The sequence below is a fragment of the Dreissena polymorpha genome, chromosome 7 (genome assembly GCF_020536995.1).
Source record: "Dreissena polymorpha isolate Duluth1 chromosome 7, UMN_Dpol_1.0, whole genome shotgun sequence".
Lineage (NCBI taxonomy): Eukaryota > Metazoa > Mollusca > Bivalvia > Myida > Dreissenidae > Dreissena > Dreissena polymorpha.
In genome coordinates, this window is record NC_068361.1 from 70,430,486 (window position 1) to 70,436,485 (window position 6,000).

Consider the following 6,000-nt stretch of genomic DNA (forward strand, 5'->3'; position numbering starts at 1 on the left):
GGCAATGTATGTACTGATTACATAGAATGTAGGACGATACACTAGTTATTTGATCATGTTTATGAATAAGACATTACGTTAAAGGGACTTGTTCACAGATATTGCCAGTGTTTGAAATAGCTTTAAAGTGATACATGTAACATCGGTATAAATAGTCCCAGTATACTTCAAGAACATAATTAAAGAAAGAAAAGGGAAGTAAAAAACTGAATACCCAGATAGACTCTAACCACTGACAATTGGATTTAAAGAAATGTTACCATAAGTTAACCACTCGGCAAACCGGGCTGTTAACTTAATTGGAGGATTGTATACTTTATAAAAGCAATCGAATTATTGATATAACATATAACCAAATCAACAGAAGAACCCCAAATCATACAATCGTGTTACGTTTGTAACATTGCATAATTTTAACAATTTCTTATGACGTTTACCCATAAATGAAAACGTATTTTCTGTATGGATCTACTTCCGTTGTGTAGTTAACTCACTGGTGTACAGTGTTCGTTTAATTTTTCCGACAATCTGTGAACAAGTCCATAACATGACCTGTAATGAATACTAGTGCTCTTTATTATCTTTAATTATTGTGCTTTAATCGAACATATATTCATAATTTTATTTAACATACTTACTGTTTTATCCCAATCTGGATATAACAGTTATTGGTGGACAACAATTATTGTTAAGTGTACATTCCATAAAATTAGAAAATTCAATTATCTCGCTTCATACTAAATCTAGGTCAAAAGGGTTATAAGGCAGCAACGTCGAAAAACGCTGAAAAATATATGAAACAGTTTGTACACGTATCTGTCACCGTGTTGTAATTTTTTTTCCGCTAAAGTATGCACACATGGTCAAATCCTTGATGTAATGGTTTTAATAGCATCTTAATATTATGTAATATATACATTACACGTATTGCCTGTATGTTTCTTGTTATAGTTATTACAAATACTATTGATTTTGTGATAAAAGTGTTTTACCTCAAATATTCAGTTGTTAATTATGGTATTTATGTTTCAGTTGCCTTATATTGTGCACCGTACTGAATAAGGTCCGCGGTTGTAAACTTAACAGTATATGTAACGTACAACGGATAGTTAACTCTTTGTGAAATGGTTTTAAACACCATTTTTAATGATCTGAAAGTACTCATTATAATAGTTTGTATACAGCTTTGGATAATGAGAGCTATATCGTTGACGATACGGTTCTTAATATTTGCAAAAAGACAGAAACACTATATTTCATAACAATTTTCTGACATTTATTTTCCAACACCTGTACATTATTACTATTTCAATAATTCAGACATATAGCAATCAAACATGTACACATATCAATGTTTTAAATCAAATAATCATAGCAAATATGAATAATTACGTTGATATCAAAATATCACAATGCACATTCAGAAATGACAAAAACACCAATTAATTAACAAAACCGCAATATGTTTATGGAAAAAATAATACCAAGAAAGTATAAATTCAAACTACTGGTACATCACACATGCTTCTCTAATTTCCAGTATTATGTATATTGGTTATTTACATTTTAATTTCATTCTGAATTATTTCCCATCTTCCAAAAAATGCGAATCATAAAGATTAACAAGTCAGTTCCATACAAGTTATTGCAAGCATGCAAACATAACAATGTTCACAGATATTGCCAGTGTTTGAAATAGCTTTAAAGTGATACATGTAACATCGCTATAAATAGTCCCAGTATACTTCAAGAACATAATTAAAGAAAGAAAAGGGAAGTAAAAAACTGAATACCCAGATGGACTCGAACCACTGACAATTGGATTTAAAGAAATGTTACCATAAGTTAACCACTTGGCAAACCGGGCTGTTAACTTAATTGGAGGATTGTATACTTTATAAAAGCAATCGAATTATTGATATAACATATAACCAAATCAACAGAAGAACCCCAAATCATACAATCGTGTTACGTTTGTAACATTGCATAATTTTAACAATTTCTTATGACGTTTACCCATAAATGAAAACGTATTTTCTGTATGGATCTACTTCCGTTGTGTAGTTAACTCACTGGTGTACAGTGTTCGTTTAATTTTTCCGACAATCTGTGAACAAGTCCATAACATGACCTGTAATGAATACTAGTGCTCTTTATTATCTTTAATTATTGTGCTTTAATCGAACATATATTCATAATTTTATTTAACATACTTACTGTTTTATCCCAATCTGGATATAACAGTTATTGGTGGACAACAATTATTGTTAAGTGTACATTCCATAAAATTAGAAAATTCAATTATCTCGCTTCATACTAAATCTAGGTCAAAAGGGTTATAAGGCAGCAACGTCGAAAAACGCTGAAAAATATATGAAACAGTTTGTACACGTATCTGTCACCGTGTTGTAATTTTTTTTCCGCTAAAGTATGCACACATGGTCAAATCCTTGATGTAATGGTTTTAATAGCATCTTAATATTATGTAATATATACATTTCACGTATTGCCTGTATGTTTCTTGTTTTAGTTATTACAAATACTATTGATTTTGTGATAAAAGTGTTTTACCTCAAATATTCAGTTGTTAATTATGGTATTTATGTTTCAGTTGCCTTATATTGTGCACCGTACTGAATAAGGTCCGCGGTTGTAAACTTAACAGTATATGTAACGTACAACGGATAGTTAACTCTTTGTGAAATGGTTTTAAACACCATTTTTAATGATCTGAAAGTACTCATTATAATAGTTTGTATACAGCTTTGGATAATGAGAGCTATATCGTTGACGATACGGTTCTTAATATTTGCAAAAAGACAGAAACACTATATTTCATAACAATTTTCTGACATTTATTTTCCAACACCTGTACATTATTACTATTTCAATAATTCAGACATATAGCAATCAAACATGTACACATATCAATGTTTTAAATCAAATAATCATAGCAAATATGAATAATTACGTTGATATCAAAATATCACAATGCACATTCAGAAATGACAAAAACACCAATTAATTAACAAAACCGCAATATGTTTATGGAAAAAATAATACCAAGAAAGTATAAATTCAAACTACTGGTACATCACACATGCTTCTCCAATTTCCAGTATTATGTATATTGGTTATTTACATTTTAATTTCATTCTGAATTATTTCCCATCTTCCAAAAAATGCGAATCATAAAGATTAACAAGTCAGTTCCATACAAGTTATTGCAAGCATGCAAACATAACAATGTTCACAGATATTGCCAGTGTTTGAAATAGCTTTAAAGTGATACATGTAACATCGGTATAAATAGTCCCAGTATACTTCAAGAACATAATTAAAGAAAGAAAAGGGAAGTAAAAAACTGAATACCCAGATGGACTCGAACCACTGACAATTGGATTTAAAGAAATGTTACCATAAGTTAACCACTCGGCAAACCGGGCTGTTAACTTAATTGGAGGATTGTATACTTTATAAAAGCAATCGAATTATTGATATAACATATAACCAAATCAACAGAAGAACCCCAAATCATACAATCGTGTTACGTTTGTAACATTGCATAATTTTAACAATTTCTTATGACGTTTACCCATAAATGAAAACGTATTTTCTGTATGGATCTACTTCCGTTGTGTAGTTAACTCACTGGTGTACAGTGTTCGTTTAATTTTTCCGACAATCTGTGAACAAGTCCATAACATGACCTGTAATGAATACTAGTGCTCTTTATTATCTTTAATTATTGTGCTTTAATCGAACATATATTCATAATTTTATTTAACATACTTACTGTTTTATCCCAATCTGGATATAACAGTTATTGGTGGACAACAATTATTGTTAAGTGTACATTCCATAAAATCAGAAAATTCAATTATCTCGCTTCATACTAAATCTAGGTCAAAAGGGTTATAAGGCAGCAACGTCGAAAAACGCTGAAAAATATATGAAACAGTTTGTACACGTATCTGTCACCGTGTTGTAATTTTTTTTCCGCGAAAGTATGCACACATGGTCAAATCCTTGATGTAATGGTTTTAATAGCATCTTAATATTATGTAATATATACATTACACGTATTGCCTGTATGTTTCTTGTTATAGTTATTACAAATACTATTGATTTTGTGATAAAAGTGTTTTACCTCAAATATTCAGTTGTTAATTATGGTATTTATGTTTCAGTTGCCTTATATTGTGCACCGTACTGAATAAGGTCCGCGGTTGTAAACTTAACAGTATATGTAACGTACAACGGATAGTTAACTCTTTGTGAAATGGTTTTAAACACCATTTTTAATGATCTGAAAGTACTCATTATAATAGTTTGTATACAGCTTTGGATAATGAGAGCTATATCGTTGACGATACGGTTCTTAATATTTGCAAAAAGACAGAAACACTATATTTCATAACAATTTTCTGACATTTATTTTCCAACACCTGTACATTATTACTATTTCAATAATTCAGACATATAGCAATCAAACATGTACACATATCAATGTTTTAAATCAAATAATCATAGCAAATATGAATAATTACGTTGATATCAAAATATCACAATGCACATTCAGAAATGACAAAAACACCAATTAATTAACAAAACCGCAATATGTTTATGGAAAAAATAATACCAAGAAAGTATAAATTCAAACTACTGGTACATCACACATGCTTCTCTAATTTCCAGTATTATGTATATTGGTTATTTACATTTAAATTTCATTCTGAATTATTTCCCATCTTCCAAAAAATGCGAATCATAAAGATTAACAAGTCAGTTCCATACAAGTTATTGCAAGCATGCAAACATAACAATGTTCACAGATATTGCCAGTGTTTGAAATAGCTTTAAAGTGATACATGTAACATCGGTATAAATATTCCCAGTATACTTCAAGAACATAATTAAAGAAAGAAAAGGGAAGTAAAAAACTGAATACCCAGATGGACTCGAACCACTGACAATTGGATTTAAAGAAATGTTACCATAAGTTAACCACTTGGCAAACCGGGCTGTTAACTTAATTGGAGGATTGTATACTTTATAAAAGCAATCGAATTATTGATATAACATATAACCAAATCAACAGAAGAACCCCAAATCATACAATCGTGTTACGTTTGTAACATTGCATAATTTTAACAATTTCTTATGACGTTTACCCATAAATGAAAACGTATTTTCTGTATGGATCTACTTCCGTTGTGTAGTTAACTCACTGGTGTACAGTGTTCGTTTAATTTTTCCGACAATCTGTGAACAAGTCCATAACATGACCTGTAATGAATACTAGTGCTCTTTATTATCTTTAATTATTGTGCTTTAATCGAACATATATTCATAATTTTATTTAACATACTTACTGTTTTATCCCAATCTGGATATAACAGTTATTGGTGGACAACAATTATTGTTAAGTGTACATTCCATAAAATTAGAAAATTCAATTATCTCGCTTCATACTAAATCTAGGTCAAAAGGGTTATAAGGCAGCAACGTCGAAAAACGCTGAAAAATATATGAAACAGTTTGTACACGTATCTGTCACCGTGTTGTAATTTTTTTTCCGATAAAGTATGCACACATGGTCAAATCCTTGATGTAATGGTTTTAATAGCATCTTAATATTATGTAATATATACATTACACGTATTGCCTGTATGTTTCTTGTTATAGTTATTACAAATACTATTGATTTTGTGATAAAAGTGTTTTACCTCAAATATTCAGTTGTTAATTATGGTATTTATGTTTCAGTTGCCTTATATTGTGCACCGTACTGAATAAGGTCCGCGGTTGTAAACTTAACAGTATATGTAACGTACAACGGATAGTTAACTCTTTGTGAAATGGTTTTAAACACCATTTTTAATGATCTGAAAGTACTCATTATAATAGTTTGTATACAGCTTTGGATAATGAGAGCTATATCGTTGACGATACGGTTCTTAATATTTGCAAAAAGACAGAAACACTATATTTCATAAC